We start from the raw sequence: 12942 nt of genomic DNA on the forward strand, positions 1-12942 counted from the left end.
TCATTTGAATCCTGCAATCTTCAAGTGCTAAGTATTAAGCCACGCTAGAGTTCATTAATTTGCTCCTCAAGGGCCTTTAGAAGGCCACACAATAATAAAGACTGCCTATTAACTTTGCACCCGTGCAAAGGTTAATGTATAAGTTCAGCCAAAGGGGTTTCACTATACATTGATAAACGTCAGATGCAGTTGTTACAGCTTTCTATTGGTTTCTCAGGTGGCGAATATACACAGACCTCTCACCTTTTAATCCTCAGCATAATCTCTCCCTTACTGAATTAACTTTGGAGATCAAATATACACACTTTTTGAAACATTCAATGTCTGACATTTCTGATTGGGGAGTCAAGGAACCCCGAATAATCATTGCTAAAACTAACACTGTTTTCTTTGTCCTTTATCTTCCATGCTGAACTTCTCGCATCATTGCCCTCTGACACATGCGTCGGCACCCATGTGTATTCAATGGCTGCAAACCCAACGACGAGGGTTCTCCTCCAAGCTGCGTGATCTCTGCCTAAGCTGCGACCTGCCCCCAGATCGCTATTCCCACTGTTTAAGAATCTGCACAGCCACAACCGCAGCTCTATATCCGCCTACCTCAACCCTGAGTATCCTGGGCCGTCGGTCATCTTCTGCCCACCAGCGCTATATCATGCCTCACATGAATGAGATCCTTTCAGCACAAACAACCATGAGCTCTCGCACTACTCGATGATGAGTAACGTTCAAAGATGTATATCTGTAGAATCCTGTTATTGCATACCAGGTGGTTGCTGGGTTAGATTATAGTTATTTCATTATAGTATATTCCCCTCATAGCTGCATGCTTGGGGGGGAAAGCTCATTGTCGCTGCCTCAAAGACCTAGACACGGCAGTCTTGATGGGTAGTATATTCCCCTCAAAGCCGCGGTGCTGGGGGGGGGTCGGCACTGGTCACTTCCAGGCCTACACATAGCAGTCTCGCTAGGTAGTATATTCCCCTCAAAGCCGCGGTGCTTAAGGGGGATGGCTTTTCGGGCTGTTCCCGGGCCTTCACATAGCAGTCACTCTGTAGTATATTCCCCTCAAAGCCGCGGTGCTTAAGGGGGATGGCTTTTCGGGCTGTTCCCGGGCCTTCACATAGCAGTCACTCGGTAGTATATTCCCCTCAAAGCCGCGGTGCTTAAGGGGGATGGCTTTTCGGGCTGTTCCCGGGCCTTCACATAGCAGTCACTCGGTAGTATATTCCCCTCAAAGCCGCGGTGCTTAAGGGGGATGGCTTTTCGGGCTGTTCCCGGGCCTTCACATAGCAGTTTCATTAGGTAGCATATGTAGGTAGTATATTCCTCTCAAAGCCGCTGTGCTCAGGGAAGAATCGGCTCTGGGCTATTCCTCAGGCCTACACATAGCAGTCTCACTTAGTAGTATATTCCCCTTAAAGCCGCCGTGCTTAGGGGGAATGGCCACATGGCAGCTCGCCAGGCCCTCTACTTATCAGTCTCACATCACCAGCGTCAGGCTCGGGCTACGCAGTTTTGGGGGATAGTATCTAATCTCCACGCAGTTTTGGGGGTTAGTTATTTAATCATCACTCATCGTGCTATGTATATCTATGGAGTGATGATGCCCGAGCCTAGTCGCCAAACTCAACTATATGCTGCTTCTAATAAACATGTTAAAGGAACACGTGAGTTGTCTGACTGAAATGGGGCGAAGCCTGCGAGCTAGTTCAGGCAGTCAACTCGAGCACTTATGCTGCATTCATACATAACGCCCCCTTGCCGCTCTACAACCAACCAAACAGAGTCTCCTTAATATGCCGCTCTATTTAACCTGCCAGATCTCTCTCCATGCATTGCTTGCTGCTGCTATTGCTGCAGCTACGTCACTGCTGCTTGCCTGCCCCACCACCACCCCAGCTTCCACCTGTAGGCTCGGGGGTTAGTTATTTAATCATCACTCATCGTGCTATGTATATCTATGGAGTGATGATGCCCGAGCCTAGTCGCCAAACTCAACTATATGCTGCTTCTAATAAACATGTTAAAGGAACACGTGAGTTGTCTGACTGAAATTAATTATATGTTTTAAATGTGAGTGTTTCCTGTCCCCTAAATCTCCAGGGATGTACACAGTTTAATACTGGCAACTTCTTATTATGGGAAATACGAAAACGTCTTTTAAAACTACAACTCCCAGTAGAGACGTGCCATAGAGAACATGTTGCGAAACAGAATAGCCAGCATGTGTAGTTCTGGGGACGGGGTGGGGGAGGGGGACGCGGTGGACCCGTTCAAATCCAGTTTTGGACAGTCTGCCGGGGTTCCATCCCATTTCAAGTGCTGTTCGAGAATCGGCTTAACCCTCGGAGCACACTCTCCAATCACAGAGCTTGAGGACTATCACGGGGTTTGTCAAACAGAGCACATGGTGTAGTCCAAACGATAGCTGGGGATTCTGGGTAGTGTAGTGTCTTCTGCCATCCTTTACTCCTGGGAATGGACGCTCACATTACCTTTAAGGGCAGCCGACATAAACGAATGCCGTGCTTCCATGAGCGTCAAATCCCGACGCAGATGGGAATACATTGCAATCAGTTGAAAGCTATTTGCGTCCCTTTATGACGCTGAAGGAGCCTAGGAGCGTCACAATTGGACGCCACGGACACTGACCAAACGTCGCTATTGGACGCTTAGGGAGTGAGAGTGTGTTGCTTCATCCACATTTTCACCTAAACTGTTGATGTAGATGGAAAATAAAAGTGGACCTAAAACAGAACCTTGGGGAACACCATTTGCAATGTTCAACCACTCAGAAGACAGCCCATCAAAATGAACACATTGGGACCTTTCAGAGAGGTAGTTTACAAACCACCCCACTGCATGGCTGGACATGCCTATACTGGCTAGCCTCTGCTTTAAAATGTGATGATCGACGGTGTCAAACGCTTTTGAAAGGTCAATAAATAGAGCTGCACAACTCTGCTTATTATCTAAAATACTCGCCACATCATTCACCACTTTCATTGTGGCAGTGATAGTGCTGTGTTGTTTTCTGAAGCCTGATTGATGTTTAGACAGGATGTCATTTTGTTATGTGTTTGTGCCCTGATCAGGCGCTCCTAGTGTGATGTGTCATGTCTAGCTGTAGTTTCCTGTTATGGTTTTGTAGTCCTTATCGTTTCTCCTCCAGGTGTACCCATTTGTAATTAACCCAGGTGTGTCTTGTCTCGTCATTACCTCATGTATAAGGATTCTGCTTTCCCCTTTGTCTGGGGCTGATCCTGTCTGTGCAGTACGTGTTCTTGTCTGTCATTACTTTATATTTCCTTTGTCCAACCATGGTGGTAATTATTAATTAAATTCTTCTTTTGACTACTTCGGCTACCGTCTCCTTTATTTATGTTGCCTTGACTCGACATTGAGCCTGCTAACAGTCAATGGTAACGTAATATGGGGGCTCGTGCCAAACTGATTTGAGCAGGAATTTGGTGGTGGCCGCTGAGCTTAGTCCACACTTTGAATTATGGTTGACAGTGTCGTGTGTGGGGCCCATGTTTTATACCCTCTTGGTAAATAATTCTCCAATAAGGAGCGTTTTCATCCAGCTAGGGCAGCTGGACCATTTTCTATGGTTCCTTCCTTCGCCTGGAAGACATACCGTCTATGCTGGTCGGGGTAGTAGGAAGACCCTGTCAGGCTCCTCCTAGGCCGGCGTATGTCAGCTAGTTAGTTATATAGGGGGTCTGATAGTGAGGGATGGAAACGTTTAAGGGATGGGCCTTAGTTTTTTTTTTTTCCTGTTTTGAACACACGACAGTTGTTAATCTCTTGCGAATAATTTTGAGGGTGGATGCTTCAGAAGGTCATACCGGTGCTCTTCTCTATTTAGTGGATAGCGGTAGGGGAGCGGTGGCCAGAGTTATTAAGGACAGACTGTACAGACGTGTAGGGTGAAGCCGGTTTTGTTTGTTTTTGTGTATATGTTAATTGGTTGGTCGTATATGCTGGTGGAAGCGGGATTGGTTCTTTAGTTTCTTCCTCCCCCGGTGCGACGGTACTAGGGCAGGTATGCCTGTGAAGGTATGTGATTTTGTGGCTAGGCCAACGGTCAACGTGTTGAGCTTGTGCACTAAGGAGGAATTATCGGGGATAGCAGAGCATTACGGTGTCAGGCTTGCCCCGAGCATGAAAAAGCAGCAGCAGCGGTTAGCGCTGGTGGAGGCTTTGACCGCCATGGAGGTTATGGAGTCTGTGGGCAAACCTGAGGAGCAGGAGGTAGTCACATGTGACCCGGTTTCGGAGAACCAGGTTTTGCTGAGGAAGATGGAACTAGAGTTTAAATTCGAGCAGCTGAGACATGCAGAGCGGTTATGCGCTCGGGAAGCGGAGGAGGCAGAACGTGGGCGTGTGCATGAGCTTGAGCTTGGAAGGCTTGGGGTAGAGGCGCGGGCAGTGCATCTTGAAGCTAGGTTCGATGCTACTAGGCACCTACGTCTGGTCCCGCAATTTTACGAGAAGGATGTTGACAAATATTTTTCTATGTTCGAAAATATAGCCACAACTCTGAAATGGCCTAATGACCAGTGGACATTACTTCTCCAGAGCGCACTCACCGGGAAAGCACAACACGTTTACGCGTCACTTTGCCCAAACACCCAGGATTACGCCGTGGTGAAGGCTGCTATCCTTAGGGCTTACGAGCTTGTGCCGGAGGCGTATAGGCAGAGGTTTCGCGCTCTTAGAAAGAACAACGTGCAAACCTACGTGGAGTTTGCTTACGAGAAGGAGCTGGTGTTTGATCGTTGGTGCGCGTCGGAGAAGGTGGACACTTTGGTTAAGATGCGGGAACTCGTGCTTCTTGAGGAGTTTAAGTCCTATTGTTTGCCCGATAATGTGGCGATGTACATTAATGAACATAAGGTGACTGAGTGCTCGGTGGCTGCGAGCCTGGCGGATGAGTTCGTGTTGATGCACAAAGTGCTCTTTGACAGACCTAATTATCCCGTGCGCAGGGTGGAGAGTAGACCGAGGTGGGACTTGGGTGACAGGCCTGTGGCCTCTGGCGGTGACAGTGTGGGCGAGGTTGCTGAGCGGGAATGAGGGGAGAAATGCGTGAGTGTTACCACTGTGGTAAAAAAGGCCACATAAAGGAGAACTGTTTTGCCCTTACCCGTCCCAGTAAACAAATATCGTTGATAATGACACCCACACCCACACACACATCTCTGAGTAGGGATGCCCAAAGGGGTGAGGATATGAAAGCGTACTTACCGTTCATCAGTGAGGGGTTTGTATCCTTGTCCGGCGAAGGGGTGAAGGTTCCTGTGACCATATTAAGGGATACGGCTGCGTCCCAGTCATTTATTCGGAGAGATGTGCTACCTTTTGACAGTGGTTCAGAGGTGGATGCTGGGATAGCTGTCGGGTCTTTTGGGATGCATGTCATGGAAGTTCCGCTTCACACTATCCATCTTACATCTGAGTTGGTGTCGGGGCCAGTGGTAATTGGGGTGGAAAATTGTTTTCCTGTCGAGGGCGTATCATTAATTCTCGGGAATGATCTGGCAGGGGGTAGGGTCCTCGTGAAGGCAGAGGTGACTTGTGTGCCAGCAGAGTCTGGGGCGGTGGACGTCCTGGCGGATGCGTATCCGAGAGTGTTCTCCTCATGTGCAGTCACGCGGGCCATGGGTATTAAGTCTCTGGCCGAGGAAAAGGACGACGTGGACTTGTTTGATACCATCATAGCGACTGTTAACGGGGTGCCTGAGTTTCGTGACCCACTTATGGATAATCCCCAGGGTGCAGTACCACGGGGGCCTGAGGTGGAGGGGGCGCTCCCGGGGCAACCCGACTTGTGGTCATCATCTCAGCTTGTTCCTGATATTGCCCCTCTTGAAGGTGATGCTGTTCTTCCATCTATTCCAGCCGGTCTCAGCCCTTTACTGCCCTCTACTTCCTCGTGTGAGTCTGCCAGTAGCGCGGCTGGGTTTTCTTTTGCTCGTGAGGAGCTTATCGCGGAACAGGGTAGAGATCCAAGCCTGTCAGGCCTTTTTGCGAACACAGCAGGAGTGGGAGAGAGTGAGGTTTCTAAAAGTTGCTATATCCTGAGGGACGGGGTATTGCTGCGTAAATGGTCTCCTAGCCTCGACGCGTCAGCGGAGAATGATTGGAATGTGGTGACGCAGGTTGTGGTTCCGTTTAAATACCGTCACGATATTCTGTGTTTGGCTCACGATCACAGGCTCGCAGGACATCTGGGGGTCAATAAGACGTATGATAGAGTGCTGCGTCAATTTTTTTTGGCCAGGGTTGAAACGGGATGTGGTGCAGCACTGCAGGGGGTGTTCAACGTGTCAGGTGGTGGGTAAACCTAACGGGGTCATTCCACCGGCGCCACTCTACCCTATCCCGGCAGTGGGGGAACCTTTTGAGAGGGTTATCATTGATTGTGTAGGTCCACTCCCTAGAACCAAGGCAGGTAATAGCTTTCTTTTGACCATTATGTGTGCCAACACACGGTTTCCGGAAGCAATTCCGCTGAAACGGATAACGGCCAAAACAGTGTCACAGGCCTTGGTGAGGTTTTTCTCCGTTTTTGGTTTGCCTCGCGTGGTACAGTCCGACCAAGGTACGAATTGTGTATCCCGCATCTTCTCGCAGGTTTTAAAGCAGCTGGATATATCGCATAGTTTCTCTAGCCCATATCACCCACAATCCCAGGGGGCTTTGGAAAGGTTCCACTCCACGCTAAAAACAATGCTTCGGGCGTTCTGTCGTGACACGAAGGACGACTGGGATGAAGGGGTTCATTTAATGTTGTTTGCCGCAAGGGAGGTGGTGCAGGAATCTTTGGGATTCAGTCCTGCAGAGCTGGTATTTGCGCATTCGGTTAGGGGGCCGCTTAAGCTGCTGAGGGAGAAGTGGTTGGGGGAGAGCGAGCCGAAGAACCTGTTAGACTATGTCTGTGGCTTTAGGGAGAAGCTGAAGAGGGCATGTGAACTAGTGAGGACAAATCTGAGTGACACACAGGGAAGGATGAAGGGCTGGTATGACAGGAAGGCTCGGGATAGAACGTTTGTGCCAGGGGAGAGGGTTTTAGTGTTGTTGCCTGTCCCAGGCTCCAGCTTACAAGCACGGTTTAGTGGGCCGTACCTGGTTAGAGAGAAAGTAGGGGATTTGGACTACCTGATCGAGACACCGGATCGTGGGCGGAAGACTCGCTTGTGTCATGTTAATATGATTAAGCCATATTATATGAGGGAGCCTCTGGTGAATCCTATTGACAGTATTGTTGTGCCCTCTGCGAGTGTGTCCACTGTGCCGGTGTCAGTTTGTATGTTGGCGCCATCTAGCGTTGATGAGAGTAATGACAGTCTTTGTTTTTCAGAGGGGGTTGGACAACTGGAAGATGACGTCATTATTCCGTCCAAGGCGGTCGTGGAGGGACGGTTGACAAACACTGAGTCATTGATCACTCTTGACTGTCATCTTGGCCATTTATCAACAACGCAGCGAGATGATATCAGGGGTTTGGTTGGGTCTCATTGTGAGCTGTTCTCCGATATGACATCGATGTGGCGGAGGCATTACCCATTAAACAGCACGCGTATTGCGTGAATCCATATAAGCGGGCACGGTTACAGAAAGAGGTGGAATACATGCTCACTAACAATATCGCTGAGCCCAGTTTTCAGCCCATGGAGCTCGCCGTGTTTATTGGTTGATAAGTCAGACAAGACAGATTTTCGCCGAGTAAATGACGTGACTAGGCCTGATAGTTTTCCATTGCCCAGAATGGAGGACTGTGTCGACAGGGTGAGGGGGTGCTATTTATCCATGAGGTGGTGTGGGGGTTATGGCCGCCCATACCGGTGCTGTTAGTACAATTTGTATTTGTTATTGTGCTGACAGTATTATTGTTTCTTGTTTCCTTCTTCTGTTTATGTTCATTCCCCCATTTCGCCTTGGGGTTATGGACATAAAGTTGGGTGTGGGGGTGTTATGTGTTTGTGCCCTGATCAGGCGCTCCTAGTGTGATGTGTCATGTCTAGCTGTAGTTTCCTGTTATGGTTTTGTAGTCCTTATCGTTTCTCCTCCAGGTGTACCCATTTGTAATTAACCCAGGTGTGTCTTGTCTCGTCATTACCTCATGTATAAGGATTCTGCTTTCCCCTTTGTCTGGGGCTGATCCTGTCTGTGCAGTACGTGTTCTTGTCTGTCATTACTTTATATTTCCTTTGTCCAACCATGGTGGTAATTATTAATTAAATTCTTCTTTTGACTACTTCGGCTACCGTCTCCTTTATTTATGTTGCCTTGACTCGACATTGAGCCTGCTAACAGTCAATGGTAACGTAATACATTTGTACATAAAAACACCTTTACCTGTTCACTCACTAAGCGTTCAAGAACCTTAGCCAGAACTGACAACTTAGAGATTGGCCTATAGTTATTTAATAAGGTGGCCTCCCCTCATTTTAGCAAAGGCAGGACATACGCTGACTTCCACAATTTTGGAATTGTGAGAGTAGTGAGAGGTGGAGCAATAAAATATGCAGCTATCTTTAAAAAGAAAGGTTCTACGTTGTCCGGGCCGGCCGGTTTCTTAGGATCTAACTTGGTTAAAGCTTCACGAACAACATCAACAGTAAAAGGGGTAAAACTAAAAGAGTTTTCCAACACATGTTTTTCAGAGTCACATACTGTAGTGTTCACAGAAGCAGAGTTAGTGACAGAATCAAATAGAGAACCACAGGACACAAAATGCTCATTAAAGCAATTTAGCATAGTAGCCCTGTCCGATATAGTGCCAGATGCTGTGGTAATGCACGGAGGTAGCTCATTACGGATATCGCTGGTGGATAACGATTTAATGGCTTTCCAAAATTTTCCAGGATTATTCAGATTATTTGTGGTTACTGACAGATAGTACTTTGATTTAGCACTTTTGATTTGCGATGTGAAGCTATTCCTTAGCTGCCTAAAACGCAGCCATTCTACCTCTGAGCCTGATTTCCTAGCCTTTGCCCAGGCCTTGTTTCTCTCATGAAGGAGACTGGACAGATTAGCAGAAAACCAAGGATTGTCTCGTCCCTTTACTCTAAATGTACGTAGGGGTGTATGTCTATCAATGATCTCCATAAAACCAAGATACAAATAAGACCATGCGGTTTCTACATCAGCACACAGATCGATTTTACCCCAATCAAAATAAAACAGATCATGCACAAAACCCTGCTCCACAAAATGTTTTTTGTCTCTTGTAGTGGACATTTTTATTATTATCATCCTTATTATTATCCTTATTATATCTTTCATATGTTTAAACCAAATGCTTCTTATTTCCTCTTGTTGTGCTTTTACCATTATTATTCTATTATATTCTCTTATGAGTTTCCCAGTCTCTGCAAGGCCCCAGCTGTTTCAGCAGACTGGGAGACTCATACACAGTCACACAAAGTTCCGTTATGCTATCTGCAAGGCCAGACGGTGTCTCATAACAATCTCCCCGTGTGAACAGGGGAGTTATAATATTCCCACTCTTTCCTTATATAATCTCTGCTTTTCCATTGTTCTGCGCACTCTCGGGCAGACTTTTCATACTCTGTCCGACCTGTGACAATATATTATTATATCGTGTATTTGAAGCTTCAAATAAATAACCAAAAGACAGCTTTGCTTGATTCACCATTTATTTGTTTTGATCATTTGACTTGTACTCTCCAGCGTTGTGTTGGGCCCTAGATTTCCATAACAAATGGCGTTGTCGGCAGGATCTCTGTAAGTTAGATTGTGAACCACTCCGGACGCTGGTGGTCGCTCCAGGATCTTTGGATTTTCCTCTACCTCGACAGAAACCGTACGAGACGAGAGGACCAGCGCCGGGGTGGAACCGATTGACTTCACGAGATCCAACAAACTCAAAGGGCTTTCAATACTCGGTGAGATGTGCAAAGTCTAAATTGTTTAAAGTTAAACGTAATTAAAACTGCATGACATCTGGGAGAGGGACTGCTCGAAAACAGAGATATTTGGCATATCTAGCATCGACGGATGAAAAATAGTGTTTTGGTGACACGGAGTGTTTTGGTGACACTGAGTGTTTTGGTGACACGGAGTGTTTTGGTGACACTTTAAAAGACTTTGCTATGGAGGCAAAGCAGGGGAGGGGGTATGTACAGCCTCCTGAGGGTCCGATAGTTGATGTCATGCGAGCAAAATATGGTGAAGAAAGTCTGTCTAAATTAAATATATGGACGGAAATGTTCGGATTTCCTAAGGGAGGTTCTTTGAGTAAATTAAAAATCAAAAACCTAAGGGATAAATTACAAGAGTGTGAAGATGGAATGAAGAAGAAGAGTACAATTAAAGTAAAAGACTTAGAGAAACTGGACACTCATAGAAAGTGTTTAAAATACTGGGAGGATGAAGCAGAGTGCCGTGAAAGAAGGCAATTGGCCGCTGCAATAAAAAAGATACAGGCTGAGGATAAAAGTGCAAAGGAAGAGAAAAAGAGTTTTGTGTTTCCTCCTCAACATAAACTCCAGGCTTCCCTTTATCCTCTGGTTTCAGGCGTGCGGGACCCTCTCCTCGACTCGGGATTTCCATCCCCTCCTCCACCTCCCCCCGTCTGCTACCTGCAGTGGAGGCTCCTGGAGGAGCTGCTGCTGCTGGACCATGAGGTCAACATACCAGCCGCCGCTGGAGCAGCTGCACAGCAGCAAGACACACAGAGAGGGAGCAGAGACGAAGAGAGACAGAGAAAAGAAAATGAAGAAGAAGAAGCAGGACTGAAAAAGATCCATGACAAGAGAGAGAAAAAGAAAAGAGACGCGAAGAAAGCTGAACTCTACAGAAAAGAACACCTCCAAAAAGGAATAACTACATGCTCCGCTTTCCCCGGCCAGCTGACCATGGTCCAGGCTATTACAACCACCTGGACCCAAAGTGATGGCCAGGGCACAGGAGGGGGTTTCCGAGGCCGGAGCAATAACTACAATCGCTGTTTTAACTGCGGAGAGACGGGTCATCGGTTCGCTGAATGCCCACACGAGAAGAAGAAAAAGAACTTTTGATCGGATAAATCGGGCCACAACAAAGACAATTCTTCAAACTGACAATCGAGGGAGGGAGTGGAGGAGGAAGGAATTCGGTCGGGGGAGACGGAACCCATGCAGCAGCATCTAACCAGGGAAGTGACACACACACACACATGCATCATACATGCTATTGAGAAATTAGAAGAATTAGAGGACATGTCTGTGGTTACATCAGTAAAAAACAGTTATTTTATCATCTGTCTGCCCAATACATTTACTGGGCAGAGATCTGATTCTCTGGTTCGGCTTGGACCTCATTTTTCCACAAATGAGGGTCTTAAAGTCCGACAGCCATCTCCTACGATGGTTCAAAAAAAGTGTCATTTGATGATAAAGAACTGGTGAATGTGTATCAATGGGCTGCTGACATATCCTGATTTTCAGGAGTTGTTGCGTTTGACTGATCAACATGGTTTTCCACCTGCTGTGTGGAAACTTCTCATTTTGCATTGTACTGCTAACGTGGTTGAAAGATCCGTGTAAATGCTATGATGAGAGTTGCGCTATCTCTGTTAAGACTCACACACACACAAGACACAACCAGCTGTGTCAAATCCCAGGGGCGGTCCACACATTTCACTAGCCAGGGGGCCCCACTGATAGATGGAGGGATTTGGGTCCAATCGTTAATGATTGGGAGTCAGTCACTGATTGGGCACCTACACACACAGAATATGTCATGTACTCTATGTCACGTGACGCGTATCAAAGGAAAATGTGCACGAACGTAGCCGTTCTGCGCACATTGCTGTTGGTTGAGGATAAGGTAATTCTCATATCTCTGAGCTTCCTGCCGCGCTTTCAGATGTGCCATACTCACTCTGGGCAGCTCACAGATATGACGTAGGGTTAATGTCCACGTTCACGTACCGTACCCATTGAAACGTGAAGCTGTTGATGGCCAGTGTTTACCTCTCTGCTTAAACAAGGGGTCATTATTCCGTGTAACGATTCCAGTGTTTCCTGTCAAAAAGATCAGAGACAAACCTCCTGACGAGTGGAGATTTGTCCAGGATTTACGATGTAAATGCAGCTGTGCATGCACGCTCGTCCGGAATTCTTATCTGATTATTTCCCAAGTTCCAGCCTCTGCAACATATTTACTGCCATAGATGTCTCAAATGTTTTTTTTCCAGTGTTCCGGTACACAAAGACAGTCAATTTTTGTTCACATTTGAATATAATGGTAAACCTTACACATTCACACGTTTGTGTTAAGACTAAATGTTAAAAAAGTCACTAAGCAACAGATGATGTCATTCTTGCGTATGTGTTCATAACACACGGCTGTTGTTATGCTTGCTGTGACGTTACATTAGTCCGTTCTCTGCTTGTAATTATGCCGTTACAAGCTTCAAAGTTGTATTTATCATCTGAATTTGCCGAAACAAGTTAATATTCTGAAGCCAATACTTTGAAGATGTATAAGTGAGGTGTCTTGAGTAGTCAAAATTACCTACAAATCATTGTACACACGTGTACATATTATTCTATTTTTATGCAGCTCTGTGTGATTTTGTAGCTACAATTCAGACTAATATACTACCAGAAGTGGAATAAGTACTCAGATCTTGTACTTGAGTAAAAGTAGAAATACCAGAGTGTTACAGTAACAGTCCTGCATTCAAAATGTTCCTCAAGTAAAAGTAGAAAAGTATTATCAGAATATAGTGAAAGTAAGACAGTAAAAGTAAGTCGTTGTGCAGATTGGTCCATTTCAGAATAATATATATGATGTTTTATAATGATTGATCATGAAAGTGTTCTCAAAGCTGGTGAAGGTGCAGCTACTTTGAATGACTTTGTAGACTGCAGGGTAGCTTGTGGATTCACTCCAGGTGGAACTAAAGTCTGATTT

Source organism: Pseudochaenichthys georgianus, chromosome 17 (genome assembly GCF_902827115.2).
Source record: "Pseudochaenichthys georgianus chromosome 17, fPseGeo1.2, whole genome shotgun sequence".
Taxonomy (NCBI): Eukaryota; Metazoa; Chordata; class Actinopteri; order Perciformes; family Channichthyidae; genus Pseudochaenichthys; species Pseudochaenichthys georgianus.